General features: G+C 39.2%; 1 long non-coding RNA gene across 2 annotated transcripts in view; it reads left to right on the top strand.

The window, feature by feature from the left end:
* LOC309858984 overlaps window positions 1-20,769 on the top strand; it is a 71,213-nt gene that overhangs the window by 46,053 nt on the left and 4,391 nt on the right. The window contains exon 3 of one of the 2 annotated variants that reach the window (XR_014308477.1): window positions 16,291-16,857. The exons of the other annotated variant lie outside the window; for it this stretch is intronic. This is a non-coding gene — a long non-coding RNA (uncharacterized lncRNA). Of the gene's footprint in view, window positions 1-16,290; window positions 16,858-20,769 lie in introns of those variants that run through there. 2 annotated transcript variants of the gene reach the window in all.

Here is a 20,769-nt window from a genome sequence, read left to right as displayed (position 1 = left end):
CCACCTTCCCTACATTTCTCTGGAGAAGCCGCGCTACATGTGATTCAAATCCCCTAGTTTCAGTATAACTGGTGAATGCTTATTTCCACATTTCTACAAAAATTTACTTTATTTCTTCTAGTCCTGGGGGTGAAGCATCAGAGCACAGGATAGAGCATAACAGCTCCTCTTCCCTTATATTTCTAGAGCTGGAAGAAGAAAACAGTAAATACATATTAGGCTACCCAGAACAAGATTTCAGAAAAGATTCCTGTCCTTTTAGCTGAAGATGAAACAGCAAGCTCTTAATGAAAGTCCTTCCTGAACTTGTCTCTTTTTATACAAAAGTTTACTTGGGCAATCGATTTAGCTGTTAGAGGCCATATGTCTTATTCTGAGTCTCCTCTATTTTTCTTTTAAGATATTTTTTCAAGTTGCTCCAGGCAATTGAGAGCTACCTAAATATACAACTTACACTATGCTGATATCTTAGATGAGTTTGGCTGTAAATGAAGAATTTTAAGGACTTCTAAAGTCTAATTCTTCCTTTAGCAACAACTCCATAGAGAGAGTGCACAGGGTTTCTCCTATGCAGTCTGAGGGCTCCTTCAGTTTCTGGAATCAGAAAAGAGTAGAGAGGTTGCTTGAACTGTGGCCTCAGACCTCAAAACACCAGGGGTAAGAGTGAAAGGCTATTGAAAGAAAACCTTCTGGTCGCATTCCCTTATACCTAGTTTCTCTGATCCTGTGGTGGAATTCTTTAACATGCAATATTTGGACATTGCAGTAATAGTCCTAAATCCTTTAAGACTGCCCCAGCCTCTGCATTTCACTAGTTGGTAAAGTTCCACATAACATTTGGCCAAGTGCCCAAGGATTACAAAATGAGAGGATGACATGTTGGCAAGTGCCTTAGTTTTCCATCATCACCCAGGAGGCAGCCGGAACCAGTCTGGTGAGACAGAACTCCAGGAAAAACACCTCCTCAGGTTCATATCAACAATGCTTTTACAAATGGAGACCCAAAGAATCCAAAGGAGTCCTTAAGAGACATTGTGACTGAGAAACAAGCTCCAGTTAGAATGAAGCTTGTGAATTTGGACTTCCTAGCACAAATAGAGTTGATTTTATGCAGTGATCTGATCTGGAGAAGATGAATTCCTGGCAGTATTATCAATTCCTCCTGTTGGTAATTCCTGAGGGTGCTAGCTAGCTAGGTTTACATTCAGCGTTCTTTCACTGTGATCTTTCATTGGTCCTGTCTAGGCTCCAAGAGTTCCCATGGCTTGCTTCCCTGCAGAGTTGGATGAGATTCTACTGTGTGGTTGCTTGCAGCTGGCATCAGCTGGTCATACACTTTTCTATCCTAATTTTGCATTTTGGTTAAGATTGTGTCTCTAGTCCTCCCTCAGCTTTTGATACCACCCATATAACCCCAAGCTCTCTGCTGGTAAACATGATATTGTTAATAAAGTCCAGTGGCTTCTTCCAAAGGAGCCTTGACTATAACATAAAGTCACTTCTGGGCATGGGGCTGACTGCCATTTGTTTTGGTTACCATAATGGCTTCAAAGGAATTAGTGTCACTTTAAAATAAAAGGTGACAAATAAAACTTTTCCTAAGGTTTCAAGTCCTTAAAACATAAAGTTGGAGTGTTGAGGAAGAAAGGAATCATTTTTAGTAGCAGGTAGACATCATGAAGTTTGAAGAGAAGAAAGATAGGGTATCTTTTATTAGATCAGATATTAGCATCATGTTCTGGCATGATGAACATACCTTCTGTATGAGATGAGTATGACATACACTCAAAAAACAGCCTAGAGAGGAGAGAAATGCCAACGATAATAGATGTGACCTTTCAGTGCCTTGGCCACTGGCATGGCGTGAAGGTAATCCTAGATCCCCCATTTTTCCATTTGGATGTAGCAGAGACTGACAGGGCAGGTGTCCTGCCCAAGGCAACTGATGTATGATTTGCCTTCAGTCTCCTTCCTATTTGCCTCTTGCAAAGCGAGCTTGAAAATCCAGTTCTTTCACTAGCTCTGCAGAGAACCTACGGGTGAGGACCTGATATATTATCTGTTTCTTGGCTGCAATTTTCCCAATGAAAAGATTGATGATAAATAGAGGTACCTTAGAGATTTTTATACCGTTATTCAATTCCAAAGGATTGAAATGCAGCTCTGACAGATGACTTGAACTGCAGTGTCTAGATGAAGCTAAATTGAGCACAACTTAATCCCTTCATCATAATATGAACAAGGAACAAAACAAATGGCACCATGGCAGTCAGGCACTGCCTCAGGCACCACAAGTCTGGTTATTGAAATTAGCTGTGAATTTATTTTAACTCACAGTTATTCACCTGCTGTCACTGATGTCACCAGCCTGCCTCATTAAACCTCAGGGCTGCCATCAAAATTATTCAACCCAACTCCATGTAGGGATGGGAAAAGTTTGCTGGGAACTCAGTGACCCATGGCTTCCTTGGGGATAAAATCAGGATAAACAGCACTAAATGTAAGAGGGGAGAGCACCACATTCTGCCCTATTGTATGTTACCAAGCAGCACTTATAGAATCTTCCTTCACTCTCTTATCTGTCCCCACCAGGGAAAATGTTTAAAAGCAGGCCAGGGGGAATGTTATCATTCCATTCTGCAGTGACTGTGTGTGAACCTATCTTTTCTGGAAGCTGGACTCTGTTTCTGGTGCCTAGCTTGAGTCAGGCCTACACCGGTATGCTTGGTTTTAGCTCTGTCTGGTGCCGTCTGGAGCAGCTTTTCTCCCTGGACTTCCGCCCCAGTGTTCCCACATGGACTCTAGCCTTGCCTTTGACTTGCGGTAGATGTTCCACCATGAGCACTGATGGCGACCTGCCTAAGGACTCATGCTCCTGCCCCACCCATCCCTGCCTGTCAGCTCAGCCCCTCTTCCAGCCAAGGATCCTCTTCTACCCAGTTCTGTGACTTGATACCAACCATTAGTTGAGCTCAGGTTCAGGTGACCGGAGGCCGAGAGGTTAGCCCAGAGAAGAGTTTAGGTCTCAGGAGCGAAGAAACAGGAGAAAATACAGGTTTCCATGAGCCGGGAACAGAGGCCAGTGTGAGCTCTCCAGTGATCAGAAGTGTGAGGAAAAATGTCTTGCCTAAATGAGAAAAAAGTGCAAGTAAGAAGAACATGAGCCATTATTGATTATGTGCCACACTAATGACTAACACGAGGCTATGCATGACTCAGCTAACTTGGGTAGCATTTACGTTTTGAGTTTCTCCACATTGTGAAAAGTCATTTATGAATATTTTTATTTATAAATTTCATTTTGGGGAGTAGTAAGTTCAGGTGGTTCTAAAATCAAGGATATAAAAGAGTACAACATTAAAAAAGAAAAAAAAAAAAAACCCTTTCCCATTCTCTATCCCAGAGAGAACCAAAGTTATCAATTCTTTTTGTACTCTTCTAGAGATACTTGATGTAGATATGTGGAGATAATTGCATATATTTTCTCTTTTTAAAGAATACAAGTAGTGTTATACTAAACGAACATTTTTGGCCCCTTTTCTACTTACTGTGTTGGAATCACTCTGTAAAGAATATTTTCTTTGGGCTTTTCAATATTCTGTTGCATGGACTGTCATTGTTTATTTAGCCATTCCCCAACTGAGAGACATTCAGATTACTTCTAATCATTGTAAACTAGTAATATAATTATGTTATAATTGTATAAAGTCATTCATAAATATGACTTACTACAGATTCCTGTTGTTTGTATGAAACCCTTGGAGCCACATGTGTTTTAGAATTCAGAATTTTTCAGATCTTTTAAGAGCAATACATTTCAGATAGTATATAAGTAATGGGGTCTGGAGGAGCATCCTATAATTTAACACATTACAATTTTTACAGCAAAATGTATGAATAGTCATAGTAAGTGGAATAAATAAGGACCATAAGTAGCATCACATCGGTTCAGGTCAAGTTTCGCTCACACAAAACTTGTGAACAAGTCAGGTCAGGTTTCTTGCAGAAAAAAATTTGGTTTTCAGGAAGTTTTGGATTTTAGGGATGAAGCGAGGCATAGTGGACCTACATTTTCCTCCCTTATGTTGGGTGTGTCACCACAATGGCAATATGGATGGAGGAAGATGATCAGATTTAGACTTGGGGAGACTGCCTTGGGGACAATTTATTCCTTGTGTGACATTGTAGAAGTTGCTTGTATCTTTAAGTCTCTGTTTCCTTGCCTGAAAAATGGAAACAAGAATTCCTACTCAGTAGGATTGTAGTGAGGGTTAATGATACCATGTTTCAGGTGTCTGGCCTGGGATGCCCGCTCTGTTTGGTAGTTGCTATCATTCTTCATGGCGGAGGGTGTCGAATATCAAAGAATTATGTCATTTTCTGCCATGAACATTTGAAGATAGCAGGAGGAAAAGACAGGAATTTTATATAAGATTCCTAGGAGAGTTTTTAAGGAAAAAGGACCAATACCCCAAACTTTGTCTTTATGGTTTAAGTTTTTAAAAATCTTTGGGCTGGACAGGGCAGGGCTGACCTAGGCTCAGAGTCAGGGAAATTCCAAAGACCTTTGAAAATAAAACCTCCAGAAAGAACCTGCACAGTGGACTGGTCCCAAAACCAACAGGAGTCTGGGCCCATCAAGAACTGGGCCTAAGAACCTATTCTGCTCCAGACATCTTGTGGTCACACTTCCAGTCTACGGGACTTACTATTTTAGTTTAATTTTTTTGTCACTTAACAATTATCATTGATTATCATTGAATAATCACACGAGACTACTCAAGAAATTTACAGACATGGCCAAATCTTTGTAGGCGTAATAGTTTATTGGGGACTTATAAGAAAGAAGTAAACAACAAGCAAATCACTGAAAACTGTAAATTCTCTAAGGGAGTAAATTAAGTGGGAAGCAACAGGGGCAGGAATGGGCTATTGTAGATTAGGCAGACTGAGAAAGTCTAGGGAAAGAAGTGCTCTTCAGGTTGAGAGGAGAAGGCACCAGCTATGCACAGAGGCAACCAAGGAGGAGGAGGGGGCAGTAGGGCAGTGGTAGAGGTGTGTGAGCCATTTTTTTCTATCTGGAACACTCCTTGCCTATAACATCACATGACTGGTTCTTCTCATCTTTCCAATTTCAGATCCAGTGTCATCCCCTCAGAAGGCCTTCCTGACCTCGCTAAACTTAACTTGTCCTCTTTTGCTAGTCACTTGCTACCATCCTGATTTATTTCTTCAGAGCTCTAATCACCACAAAAATTTTCTTGTTTAGTTTTGGATTTGCTTATTGTGTGCTTTTTCCCTTTAGAAGGAAAACTGCATGAGAGCCCTGAGCATTTTGCTCAGTATCTGTGGGTGTCTAAATACTTGTTGAAAGAATAAAGGAAGAAAGTTATGCAAAGATGCTAAGGTAGAAAAAAAAAAATCTCACTTCACTCTGGGAAACAAAATTGGCCTTTGGGTCTTGTCCCATGCATGGCCCTCAGTGAACCCTGCTTCCTGGTATCCATGCCCTAAGGTAGCCCCCTCCCATTATTGGCTTTGGGCTTAACCTTGTGACTTTTTTGTCCATTGGGGCCTCACCATAACACAAGCACAGGCTTGATATGTGCTTATTTAGGACAGAGAGGAGCCACGAGGAAAGTCCTACCTGGTTTTGTCTCCTCCAAATAGAAATATTACTTGGAGAGCAAAGCCTGCTCATCCCAGAGTCCCAACTGAACTTAGTTGCCTGCCAATCCTCTAACTAAATACAGCTGCATGAATGAGTCCAGGCAAAACCATTAAACCAACCCTCCTATTCCTTTTACCCCTCATTGCCACTCCATAGAGTCATGAAAAAAAAAAGGTTGTTTCAAGTCACAGAGTTTCTGGAAGTCTGCTACATGCAAAAGAGCTGAAGCAGAGCTGAGACATAGTTGGGCGGGGAGTGGTTTGAGGTGAGTTTAGAAAAGTGGACGGGAAGCGATCACTCAGGGTCTCCCATATATAAAGTTCGTTTATATTAAATGTGGTGGGAAGTGTTAACAGTTGGAAGGAAGAAATTATTTCTGAAGAGATGAGCTAGGAGGTTATCTACTGCTGCTTCAACAAAGAGGAAAGTCTCTGCACCAATTTCAAGCCTCAGGCCTTGAAACTGACAAGTTCTTTTTCTATAAGACCCTGCTATTATCTCTTACTCCTCACAACAACACTATAGAGTAATAAATAGTATTCTAATTTTAATGGATGAGAAAAATTAAGTTTAGATGGATTATACAACTTTGTTTAAGCTTTCATAGAGGTAGAGGCAATATTTTAACTCAGATCTGCTTAATCCCCAAAGCAGACTATTTTCACTATAAGAGATTGGATGGACTCTTGATTGACCATAAAGGGGGGTTTTGGTGCCAGGAAAATGAGGAAGTAAAAAGTTGTGAGACTTAGGGAGAAGATAGGAAGAAAGGAAGGGATGACCCAAGAAAGCAACTCTGTCCTCCTACTGCATTTCTCCCAAACTCTACCCAATTATTGTGACCTTGAGCAAAAACTAAAACTATGATCTCTGAAGAACAATACTTCCTCATTCTAAATTTTCCACACTTACAAATGTTTCACATCCCTTTACAAGCAAAAACAAAATTATTGAAGCATTTCTATAGTAGTTAATAGCTAAAACTTTCCTGGAAATAACTTAAATATCAACTAACAAGAGACTAGACATACATTGTGACATTATCATATGAGGGGATATAAACAGAACTACATGTATCAACACATAAATCTTAAAAACATAGTTAAGCAAAAAAAGTTAAATTGAAGAACAATGCACATAGTATAATACAAATTGTACAAAGTTTAAAGCATGCATAACAATGCAACATATAATTTATGGATCTGTACTATGTAGTAATCACAAAGAATATACTTGAGAAAATATACATCAATTTCAGGTGATTGTTGTCACTTTTAGGAAGGAAAACAGGGAGGGAATGGGAGTTGTAGATTAAAGACTTTAACTATCAACAAGTTCTTATTTTCTTAAACAACAACAACAACAACAAAATACAAAAAACAAATATGGCAGGTAAAATCAAAGGGGCTATCTTCAAGATGGATTTTGTGAGATCCACAGGGCAAAGCAAAGTTGGTTAAGGGTCCAGGTGACAGACTGCAACAATTTGGGCACATTGAGCCCATCAGGTCACAAAACACTACATAGAAACTTGAACACAGTGAGAACTGAAAGAAGTCAAGTGTCACTAGATACCTTGAAGTTGGGAAAGAACCACCAATTATACCCCTAGTCAGGGGAGTAGCCTTCCTGGGGGATTGCCAGTAGCCAAGGTGGTGGGGTGGCACCTCTTTCAAATTGCTTTCAAACTGAGTTAACTAAGGCCACCATAGGAACAAGAGCAGACATGTTTCAGAGCATCTGAAACCTCTTGAAGGATGCCAAGAATGAACAGGGATGAGGTTTCGATTGGCATAGAAGGGTGGGGGAATCTAGTCCAGCAAGTCAGAGCAAGGGACCAGTCACTTAATTTGTCCTTATAGGTTGGTGGGTGGAACCTGGGGAAATATAAGTTACACTTAAAAATAAGAAGACCTGGAATAGCTAACCCATAACCAAAAATGAAGTTCAACCAAATGCTAATGCTAACATCAGGATTTTTCTTATCTTAATTGGTGGAGAAGGTTTGAAAGGAGAAAGACACTACTTGGAAATTGAGGTGAGGCAGAAAGGAAAGCCTTTCAGAAAGGAAAAGAACAATTTTTTAAAGGGTTGTTTTCTGTTTCTCTTCATCTGTGCAAAACCCCGTGGCAGCTGCTTGCAGTGGTACTTCTCAGCTTGTGGACAGCTCAGTGGGAGTTGCAACGAAGCTCATTCAGCCAAGGCCCATGATAATGTGAGCACAGGTAGTATCTCTGAGCTCTGGCCTCTTTTAGATACCTCTTTTAGATACCCAGATTCTTGGAAGAACGAGTTCCAAGATAAACATAACTGGCTTGAAACCAGTTACTGGTATTATATATGATACACCAATAAAACAAATTCCTTGAAGAAATGTGGAAGTGTGTGCTGATGTTCCATACACAATATGTTTCCTGGTTGTAACATTTGATTAAAAAGAAGAAATCAAAACAAAACAAAACAAGAGATAAAGATACAGAAAGAACAATTTAGGTCTCCTGACATCCCATTACATCAGCTAGTCTGGGGGACAAATCCCATAGCCATTCTTTCATAAATCCTTCCAGAAAGATTAAAAAAAAATTATGGGATTTTGAAAATTTTATCTTCTTTAACCCTATAATAATTCTGAGGCTTGGGTCCCTGGAATCTGAACCCATGATTCTCCTACTGAGCCAAGTCTCACAGGAGAACTGAGCTGTTTGCTGATGGTCATTGGCTACTGACCTCTCTGAAGGGAAGATGGCATAATTTAGGACTTCCACAAATAACAATCAAATAATGAGCTCACAATTTAAAGATCATTAACACTCATGAAGACAAGCAGTGGACACCTCAAAGGTATTTAAAAAGATAATAAAGAGAAAAAGCTAAAGAGATAACATGTGTAAAGCATTTAGCACAATACCTGAAATGCAGTGGGAGTTCACTGCTAGAAGCTCCATTCGGATTCCATTTCCTTTCTTCTCCCAACCTGCACTCTTAGCACGTGTTCTCCAACTACTATCACCCTGAGGTGAGCAACTGATCATGCAAATTCCCTCTCTCTGAACAGCTTTATGGTCCAAGGTTTGCGGCAAATGATACCTAGAGGGAACATAGAAGTTTCCTATTGGTGCTGCAACACATAGCAAAAATTTATTGGCTTGAATCAAAGCAATGGATGGAATTTTATTCTCTTAAGAGTTCTGATGGTCAGAAGACTGAAATGAGTCTTGGTGCTAAAATCAAGGTGTTGGCAGGGCTGTGTTCCCTCTGGAGACTCTGGTGGCCTTCTGGTTTCTTGCCTTTTCTAGCTTCTAGAAACTGCCTGCATTTCTTGGCGTGTGACCCCTTCTCCATCTAAGCCATCCTGCTGGCTTAAAGCATCTTCTCTCTCTCTGCTCTTCCCTCCTATATGGAAACTTGGGATTTTATTAGGCCAACCTGGATAATCCAAAATAATCTTCCCATCTCAGCATCCTTAATTTATTATCACTTCTGCAAACTCTCTTTTGCCCTGTAAGATCACAGATTCATGGGTTCTGAGAATTAGGGTATAGGCATCTTTGGAGGTCATTACTCAGCCCAAGGTAAGTGGAGGCAGAGAGCACTTTTCAAGGAGTCATTAAGTAGTGGTGGAGATTGGTGGTGGTAGATGGGGCTCTGAGGAGGAAACTGGATAAATGGGAATGAATTTCAGCCCTGGGCATAACTGGATTGGCACATTTAGGAAAAAAGATTCAGGGAAATTAGCTTCATCTTGAGCTGAAAAAGATCTAGGGATTTTGCTTTTTAAAGTGCCAGTATAGGGGTGCCAGGGTGGCTTAATCGGTTAATTGACTGCCTCCAGCTCAAGTCATGATCCCAGAATCCTGAAATTGAGCCCCGCATGGGGCTCCCTGCTCAGCGGAGAGCCTGCTTATCCCTCTCCCTTTGCTGCTCCCCTGCTTGTGTGCTCTTTCTCTCTGTCAAATAAATAAATAAAATCTTAAAAAAAAAATAAAATGCAGGTGTAATTTTGTGTGTGTAGCGGGAATAGGAAGAGAGGGAAGAAGAGGAAGTTGAAATAATATTATAAGCTAGTAGTTTTATTATTACTGTGAAGTATATTGTCCTTTGGATATTCTTCAATTGATTATGGTTGATATAGCAGAAAGAAGTGGATTTTTCCACACTGTTATTTTATCTGGTAATCTTACTGAATTTTCTAAATTCTGATTGGTCACCCACTGATCCTATTGGATATTTTAAGCAGATAACATGTTGTATATTATTTTGAAGAAAACGTCAATCAGTGCTGGTGTCAATAATGGACACACACACAAAAAAACAGAGTGATTGAGAAGAACTAAGAATGTGTGGTTTGGCAAAAAGATTACCAATAAAATCATCCATGGGCACGGTTCACATTTATTCCCCTGTGGCACAATACCATGAAAGTGAGTCAGACTGATTTGGATGTGAGTCACATTTAATAAGAGCTATTAAGTCTATATTGATTTGCTAAGTCATTATGATTGGTACTTTGTTGCCCGTCTATTCTCTCACAATTAGGAATGAAAGTAAAGGGAACATTTTTCTTTCTCGACATTTTTCTTCAAGTTGTCCCTTGTTGCTTTTACAACTAATGAAAAAAAAACTCCAGTTTCTTAACTTAAAAACTAACCTTTGCCCATCTTTTTCCAGCCCCGGCAGAGTCCTATGCACAAAAGCACAGCACAATAAATATTTCTGTTCATGCAGATAATAGATGCTGTCAAATGTTCTATCAGCTGGTCATTTAAGAAATGCAGATTTACATACTTTCAAGTCATATATGTGGAAACGTTACTGTGTTAACTAAAAATTCATCTCGTCAGTCTTTCTGCTAAAGCATCGGCACTGAGTGACTTGCTGGTACTCTGAGCTCTTCTGTCTTTCAATGAACTCATGACTGTTCCTCCTGCCTCCAATATGGCAGTTAATATCGGTTCCATCACTGAGGGGCAGGGTCTAAGCCCACTAGTGTCTGGCCACTAAATGGTAAGATTCTAGAAATCTTCCACTACTTTTAGCAGATACTCAATCATACTCAATAAATAGTTGTTAAAAGTTGGGATAGATCAACAAACGAGGTGAGTTTATTCATTTATTTCCATGTATCACTTGTGATACTGTGAACAAAGACTTGGAGCCCACCAGAATAAGCCCCACAAAGAACTGGAATAACAGAATTTTCAATCAAGTAAGACTGCTCTAATATGCACGAAGCTATGAAATATCTCATCTCTGGAAAATGTGCCAGAATCTTAGTACACCATTTTCGGGAAGAGATATCATCTCTCTACCTAAGACTTGGTCTAATCTTAGTACCAGAAACTTGAAACCTTCTAACTGGAGAATAAATAAGTTTCAATTTTTAATAGATCATAAACTGTGACAGAGAGTATCAAATTAGCCCAAGCATTAGCTACTCTGCAGTGGCAGCAGAGGGGCCTGTGGATAGAGAGCTGCAGAGAAGCCTGGGAAGGAGGTGTGTGCTCAGTGTGTGCTCATGGGACTGGCAGCAACAGCTGTCCCTGGGCTTTGTAGGCAGCCCTCTGCCCTCCCTCTAGGACCAAAAGATGGATGAGAAAAGCTCCAACAGCTCAGAAGTCCAAGAGGAGATGGTGGGAGGGCAGATGGGGCAGGGGCTTTGGGTGAAGCAGGATAATTAGATCGTCAGTCTATAAAACGGCAGGGATCTCTGAATTGAGTTACCGTATCTGCTTGAGAGTCTCATTGACATCAGTTATGAGAAAGGATAACTCCTATTATCTGGGGAGTGCACTTACTGGTGCATCACTTCAGAGCAACATGAAAACATGACGGGCACATAAATCTAGAATTAGATACCTTCAGCTCCACCATAATGGTTGATGAAAGGTGAGATTAAGTGATTCTGAAACTTTGCCTGACCTGATAAACCTCCATGACTTAAGAAAGTGAACCCTGCTTGGCTGGACACAGCCGCCCTCATATTATTATGGTAAAAGGAATTTCTCACATTGCAGCCTGGGGAAGCCAAATATGGTCTTCATGCCGCAGTGTTCTGCACGCATCCGCACACAGAACTTTCAATTGAAGATTTGCAGTTGGAAGAATTGGTACAGCACTTAATAGACTTTGCAGGTGTTTTATTCTAAATAAAGTTATAAGCGTTGATCCACTTTTAATATTTAAATTTTTTTCTCTTTTATCTTTAGTATAGCCTGGACTTGTTAATTTATTTTTTAGCTCATGGAGAACAACTGTGGCCATAATCTCTGAGCACACAGATGGAGAAAACTTAGATATTGGGAAAGATGACAATCTGATTGCATATCCATGAGCCCTCTCCAGTTAAGCCCAGTAGATCCCCCTTAGTCTTTGGAGAGAATATGCCTCTGCCATCTTCCAGTGTGCAACCTTCAACTCCATCAGGCCCAGGGGAGAACTGCAACTCTGAGCTGCACCTGTTAATCCACACAGCAGAGGAGGGAAGAAGCCTACCATCCCTTTCTTCTCCTGGAACATACGGAGGTCACCCCTTTCCCCCTTTGCCTCCAAAAAGAGACTTTTTAGGCCCTTTGCTCACCAATGGCCCCTAGTATGTGAAAAGATATTCTACGTGATCATTGTGTAGGAAGATGAAAATCAAAACAATGGAAGACCACTAAGATGGGGGAAAAATTCAAAACCTAGGTAGTATTCTTTAAATACTAAACATGAAGTGCTCGAATCATTGGTTTAGAATATTTATTTAAATTATAAATGGACATAGAATTGGGCCCCCAAATCTCATCTTCAGATGAGATTTCGGGCTACTGAAAAACTAACAGGAGAAATTTGAAATATAGGTACAAGGATGTTAATTGAATCAGGGTGTATAAAGGCAGGCATTTTGAAATAACTTTAAGGTAGATGGATGAAATAATGACACTAGGCAGTTGTGTTTATATTATTTTAGATGTTAAAAAATGAATGGCAGAACAGCAGCACCATATGAGGTTGATTTTGTATATAATTTTTTTTATATATACACATGGGTTCAGTGAAGAGTGAGAGGAAGGATAAACCCCAATCTCATATCATGTGTTGCCTCTAAGGGAATATGATTGAAGGGGGGAGAGATGAGAGAGGCAATGAGCTTTTATTCAGTTTACATGTGTATTATGTCTATAAACATTAACTACTTTTGTAATAAAATTATTTAATAATTTTTAATTAAAAACCTCATATTTAAAAATTCACAAAAGGAACAAGAACCATTTCTGCAGTTTTCCTCCATCCACAGACACATGTGAATCCAGCCAATGTGCTTTCTTCTGAAAACTGTTTTATCACCTTAAAAAATGGGGAATCTCCTCACCAGATGAACACTTGGAAAGATATTTTATTTCACCTGATCGACATGACAATTACACTCTTAGGTGAGAAAAAATGTCTTTGAAAAAACCAAGGTGAAAAAGTCCCACTCAGCTCCATGGCATAAGAAGAGAAAACATTCATATTTAGTGATTAGGGAAAAAAAAGGAGTCATAGTTCTGCAACACATAAAATCTTTGTTCCATGGTTCCTTTACATCACTGGCTCAAAGGTTGGCATGCATCAGAATCACCTGGAGGATTTATTAGAACACGGATTGCCTGGCCTCACCTTCAAAGTCTCGATAGGTCTGGGGCGGAAGCTGAGGATTTGCATTTCTAATGAATCCCCAACTGCTGCTATTGGTGTTGTTCTGAGAATTACACTTGGAGAACTGCTGCTTTAAAAATATCCCTTATCTGCCCTTTGTCAGAAATGACTGAGATCTCCAGAAGCAAGAACAGAAATAAAAGCAAGAGATACACAGGTGCTACCTGATACTGGATTGGAAAATAGGTATTACCCGCCGTTTAAAAAAAAAACTATACTGCGGCTGAACTCTCTGTTATCCTGCATTTGTTGTGATACTACAAATGCACTTAACAAATCCAAAGCATGCAAGCAAAATAGAAAGTTACTTATATGTCATCAAGTTTTACCTATTTTCTCTTCATTGTTTTTAAGAGAATATGAATTGTACGGTTTCCAGCTAGTTAGTCACATTAGAAAATTAAAAAACAAAACAAAACAAAACAAAACCAGAGCATATTGGAAGAAAAGAAAAGGGAGAATATTTGTAAATTGCACTTCTAATTAAAAAAACTTCTGTCTTTTGTTGCGGTATTTAATTCCTTTAAGCATATGGAAGTATATTTTCCCATTTTCTTTGCATAAAACTAACCATTAATGCCTTTTTGATGATTGCATTTCACTGTGACTGAGACACTTGACATGCACAGTGTGTTCTCTTGGGTTTCTCTACAATTTTTTCAAGACCAACCCTTTGTCTTTCTTAAAATTAAACTGTATTGAAAAAAAGAAAAAAGATGTTAAATATAATTTTGAGATATTTTGGGTGGCAGCATGCCATCCCTAAGATGTTGCAAGAGCTATGCCTTCAAGCCAAGAGGTTCCAGACTTGTCACCATCATGTCAATCTTACAACTTTCCCAACAAGGTCCTGCCTCCCAGAAATGAAGCCAGACTTTCTCCCCGGACCAATACCAAGTCCTGGACAGAACTTCAACGGGAGGGCTTGGGGTCATGGGTTTTCTCCAAGGAGGCTCAAAAAATGCTTCCCTTGCAGTTGGAATCTGAAACGTGCAGCTCAGTGGCAGACCAGGACACCTACGGACATTTTCAAGCAAGTAGCCACTTTCCTTCTCCTTGAAAAGATTTGTACTCTGATCTCGGGCCCTTCTCCCTAAGTTTCTGTCCTGTTGCAATTAAATGGTACATAATAAATTGCATGGCCATCTTAGATACTACTTTAAAATAACATTGTGAAAGCTCTTACTCATTTTAGGGGAAAGCAGAGGTCAAGATTGCCGTTTGTTAACAGATCTGTGAATTATCCATTTTCTCTTTCATGGTATTCTCTTTTATAGGTTCACAGATTCCTAACGTTACCACTTGGCTACACTACTTTCGAAGTCATCCCAGATTGCCTATAATACATCTCTTACAACTTCCAGCCCATGTCCAAATTTTTCTAACCTTGGTTAGTTAGCCATCTTGAAACAAATTCACAAATTCTGTATTAATGACAGAAAATAGTTTAATAACCATAATTAACTTCTCCCAGTCACATCTGTGTTTTACATGGTGATTTTAAAGTGAAGAAATACATGTAAACAAAGGAATGTCATGAAACAGTACAGGACAGCAAAGAAGAGATTTTTGGCCAGAACATCTTCCCAGGATCCCTCATTCCAACTTGACATGCTGTAAGAGTTGTACTTAATAGGAAACAAATGAACATCCTGTATTCTTAGTCTCTACCTGAAGGGCACTCTGCACTCTGATGGATTGATCTTTTTAAAAAAAAAAAAAAATTATTTTATTTATTTTTTGAGACAGAGAGAGCACAAGCAACAGTGAGGGGTTAAGGCAGAAGGAGAAGAAATCCCCGCTGAGCAGGAAACCCAACACAGGGCTCAGTCCCAGGGCCCTAAGGTCATGCATGACCTGAGCTGAAGGCAGATGCTTAACTGGCTGAGAGCCACCAGGGCACTCCGTGTGATGGATTGAGCTTGAGGTCCTCCATTCGTCCTCAACTCCTGTAACTCATGTTAGTGTATTCCTTACGATTTGCAAGTTACATTTGCTTATGATTAAGAAACTATGATAGTCTTTGACCTGTATTAGAGGTCAGGATTATAGTTCTATAAGTAGCTTATATATGACCAGCTAACTAACTTATATATGACTAAACTTAGTATCTTTATATGACCAGCTAAGCTAAGGTCTCTGGGTTTTGGCTGCATAGATGTTGAGGTATCCATTTCCTGTGTGGTAAGAAATCACACGCGCTGATGCTTTTGGAATTAGACTGAGAACTGAAAGGCAAGGGAGCTGAACCAGGTACCTGTGATGTACCTTCCTTAGGGCTAGATGGTATGTAGAAGGGGTGAAGACTATGCTACAGAATGAGGCATGGTTGTATGTGAAGTGTGTTACAAGCCCATCAAGACTTGTGTTTCATGTTCGTTTATGTTTTTTCCCCTTCTTTTTGAAAATCCCTTCCTAACTCAGGTCTACAGGGGAATAAGTTGAAGGTAAGCTTTGTTCAGACTTCACTAAGGTTCCTGCAGAAAAGAATCACAGTGACAGTGTTACCATAGGAAGAGCGAGAATCAGAGGAACCAAGTCAAAGTCCTCCAGACTTAGAAATTTCTCTTCTAGGACAGAAGCTTCAGAAGTTCTTTAAAATTTTAAAAACAAAAGTTTCTCTTTTTTCCATTTTATTTTAATTTTTAAAATAAGGCTGATGGAATCCTTATGGTCACTTTGGGTAATTTTATTGTAGTTAGTGAAACATCTTCACTTATTTCTATAAGCATGGAACTCAGAAATCATTTCTCGGTCTATTTGGCTTGGCTTGCTTATAAAAGTAGAGCTGTTTGTTACTTATACAAACTAAATAGAAAGTAATTTCAGCTTTCTAAAAACATTAAGTACTATCTCTATAATGTGTACAGATACGCTATTTTTTTTAATGTCTTAGGATTTTTTCCTTTTTTAGTCAATACTTATTTTTTGTCCTTTTCCAGAAGTTATTTTATCAGTCCTATATTAAGGATGCACAATGTCATAAATCAATGAAACAGAACAGAAAGCCTGGAAATGGACCCACAACTATATGATCAACTAATCTTCAAAAAAGCAGGAAAGAATATCCAATGGAAAAAAGAAAGCATCTTCAACAAATGATTTTGGAAAAATTGGATAGCCACATGCAGAAGAATGAAACTGGACCACTTTCTTACACCATACGTAAAAATAAGTTCAAAGTAGATGAAAGACATAAATATGAGACAGGAAACCATCCAACTCCTATAGAAGAACACAGGCAGTAACCTCTCTGACCTCAGCTGTAGCAAGTTCTTACTGGACATGTCATTGGAGGTATGGGAAACAAAAGCCAAGAATGAACTATTGGGACTTCATCAAGATAAAAAGCTTCTGGGGCGCCTGGGTGGCTCAGTGGGTTAAGCCGCTGCCTTCGGCTCAGGTCATGATCTCAGGGTCCTGGGATCGAGTCCCGCATCGGGCTCTCTGCTCAGCAGGGAGCCTGCTTCCTTCTCTCTCTCTCTCTGCCTGCCTCTCAGTGTACTTGTAATTTCTCTCTGTGAAATAAATAAAATCTTTGAAAAAAAAAAAAAGATAAAAAGCTTCTGCACAGCAAAGGTGACAATCAACAAAACTAAAAGGCAGCCTAAGGAATGGGAGAAGATATTTGCAAATGACATATCTGATGATAAGTGATTAGTATCCAAAATCTATAAAGAACTTATCAAACTCAACACCTCCCCCCAAAATGATCCAGTTAAGAAATGGGCACAAGACATAAATAGACATTGTTCAAAAGAAGACATCCAGGTGGGTAACAGACACACGAAAAGATGTTCAACATCACTCATCATCAGGGAAATACAAATCAAAACTACGATATCACCTCACTCTAGTCAGAATGGCTAAAATTAACTACACAGAAACAACCAGGGTTCGTGAGGATGCAGAGAAAGGGGAACCCTCTTGCAACATTGATGGGAATGCAAACTGGTGCAGCCACTCTGGAAAACAGTGTGGAGTTTCCTCAAAAAGTTAAAATTAGAACTATCCTACGGTACAATTACACTATTTGGTATTTACCCAAAGGATACAAAACTATTGCTTCGAAAGCATACATGCACCCCAATGTTTATAACATTATCAACAATATATATATATTATATATATATATATATATATATATATATATATATATATAAATAGTACACAGTACACACACACATATGCACACACACACACTGGAATATTAGTCATCAAAAAGAATGAAATCTTGCTATTTGCAATTATGTGAATGGAGCTAGAGTGTATTTTGCTAAGTGAGGAAAGTCAGGGAAAGATAGATATAATATGATTTCACTCATATGTTGAACGTAAGAAACAAAATAGATGAACATATGGGAAGGGGGGAAAACAAATGGGGAAACATACCGTAAGAGACTTTTAATGATAGAAAAGAAGCTGAAGGTTGATGGAAGAAGGTGAGTGGGGGAAGGGATAGATAGGTGATGGGTATTAAGGAAGGGACCTGCTGTGATGAACACTGGGTATCATATATAAGTGATGAATCACTGAATTCCATTCTTGAAACCAATATAGCACTATATGTTAACTAACTAGAATTTATTTATTTATTTATTAAAGATTTTATTATTTGACAGAGAAAGAGACAGCAAGAGAGGCAACAGAAGAGGGGGAGTGGAAGAGGGAGAAGCAGGCTTCCAGCTAAGCAGGGAGCCGGATACAGGGCTCAATCCCACGACCCTGTGATCATGACCTGAGCCAAAGGCAGACACTTAATAAATGAACCACCCAGGTGTCTCAACGAACTGGAAGGTAAATAAAAAATTGAAAAGAAAAGAAAAGAAAGATGAACAATTTCAAATTGGATCTTATCAGATCGAAACACAAAAATAGGTTAGTTATGTCATGAGCGATAGATACAAATAAAAGCCTTTTTCATTTTAATGAATGTTAGAGGTATTAAATTTAGTTTTCATACTATTTTGGATACTTTTGGAATTTTTAATTTGACGTCATAATTTTATGATAATTGGTTTCCTGCATCTAACATATAAAATTTCAGGTGAGTGTGATTCCTGCTGCCTTTTTGTATGGCTGCCAGCTATTATGACCTAACTACCACCTTTCGGATTGATCTGCACGCTATGGATCAAACTTGTCTGTAGGTAGAGGGAGTTCAAAGGAGACTTAAATTATCCTTGGAACTGGTTAACTAATTCTATGGCTTAGTCCTCATAATTGGGGTTCTATCTTGTATAAGACCTGAACCTATATCACAATTTGTATAAAGATCTGGCTTTCTCTCCCTAAACTTATGGCTCTGGCTTGATCATGGATCTTGTGCTCCAGGGCATCCAGATCTGTCATGCTTTTTTTTTTTTTTTTAAGATTTTATGTATTTATTTGACACAGAGAGAGAGATCACAAGTAGGCAGAGAGAGAAGGGGAAGCAGGCTCCTCGCTGAGCAGAGAATCTGATGTGGGGCTCGATCCCAGGACCCCGAGATCATGACCGGAGCTGAAGGCAGAGGCTTTAACCCACTGAGCCACAGAGGTGCCCCTAGATCTGTCATTCTTAATCTTTTTTGGTCACAAACTTCTTTGAGATTATAAAAGATGTTGTATCTTTGTCCCCTGAAATGCATGTATTTGCAGATACACAGACATAGACATACACACCCCAGTTTTAGGTACCATTTTAGGATTTTTATGAACCTAAGTCCCACCTAGGAATAGGGTATTCGAATATTGCAGGCTTTAATGTCACATGCAGTGGACCTAAGTGGCAATCAGCTCAGCTGAAGCAGTATCTTAAAGCCCATACCATTAATTCCATCTTGAACTTTGAGCACCCAAATCTTGCCAGCCATAGTCAGGTAGAGTCCACCTAGGACAAATATTTGCTTAAAGCAATACCCAGAAAGAGTTCTTCATTTACAACTTTATGAGAAAAATAAAATCACTCCCTGAGCATGAGAGAACATTAGAGAACAATAAAGACTGTACTATATTGATAAGAACTTAATTGCACTCAGTGAGTTACAGAGCATCAAAGTTCTGTTATATGCATTCAATTCTTCTAAACTTAGGAACTTTGAACTCCTATATTCACAGTAGCTGAAAGAACTGTAGACTGTGGTCTGCAGATAATTTAAAGCTCAATAATCAAATATTTATTAAACACTGTGTGTTAGGTCCCCAAGCTAGGTTTTGATTATAAGAACATGAGTGAGGAAATTAAATAAATAATAACAAAGTTATTTCCACTTTCTCGGTATCTACGCCATGTTAAAATTTTCATATATATTATTTCACCAAAGCTTCAAAACAATTCTAGAGACAAGCTTATTTTTAAATTTTATTTTATTTATTTATTTGACAGAGAGATCACAAGTAGGCAGAGAGGCAGGCACAGAGAGAGGGGGAAGCAGGCTCCCCTCTGAGCAGAGAGCCCGATGCGGGGCTCGATCCCAGGACCCTGAGATCATGACCTGAGCTGAAGGCAGAGCTTTAATCCACTGGGTCCCCCAGGTGCTCCAAGAGAGACAAGCTTATTATTACCCTATTTTACAAATGAGGGAATAAAAAGCATAGAGAAATTGAGTAAATCAACCATATAACATGGCGAAGCTGAAATTCAGACCTGAGTCCAGGGAAAACCAGGTTTGGGGGCTTTTCTTTGGGGAAAAAAAAAAAAAAAGAATACACTTTGCCCCCATTAGATGGATATTATTATTATTTTTTTAAAGATTTATGTATTTGAGAGAGAGCATGAGCTGGGGGACAGGCAGAGTGAGAGGAAGAGAAAGGGAAGGAGACTCCTCCCTGAGTGGGTGGGCTCGATCTCAAGACCGTGAGATCATGACCTGAACCGAAACCATAAGTAGGATATACTTAAGTGACAGAGCCACCCAGGAGCCCTTAGGTGGATATTATTCAAAGCAAAGCAAAGCAAAGCAAAGCAAAACAAAACAAAGCAAAACAAAACAAAATATACCGCCCCCCCCAAAAACCCTAGAAAATAACAAGTGTTGACAAGGATGTGGGAAAATTAGAAGTCTCTTGCCCATTGTTTGTTCGAATATAAAATGGTGCAGCTACTGCAGGAAATGTATGGTGATTGCTAATAACTGCACATAGAACTACTGTATGGTCCAGCAATTCCCCTTCATATATACCAAAAATAGTTGAAAGCTGGGCCTTGAATAGATATTTGTACATTCATGTTCCTAGTGGCATCGTTCACAATAACCAAAATGTGGAAACAATGCACATGTCCCTTGTCATAATAATGGATGAGCAAAATGCGGCATGTACATATAATGAATTATTATTTAGCCTTCAAAAGGAATGATACATGTTACAACATGGGTGAACCTTGAGGACTCTGGTAAGTGAAAAAAGCCAGACTTGAAAAGCTAATACACATATGATTC

Source organism: Mustela nivalis (assembly GCF_964662115.1).
Source record: "Mustela nivalis genome assembly, chromosome: 2".
Classification (NCBI taxonomy): Eukaryota; Metazoa; Chordata; class Mammalia; order Carnivora; family Mustelidae; genus Mustela; species Mustela nivalis.
Note: the sequence above shows the minus strand (reverse complement) of the source record. Positions and strands in the feature narration are given on the sequence as shown.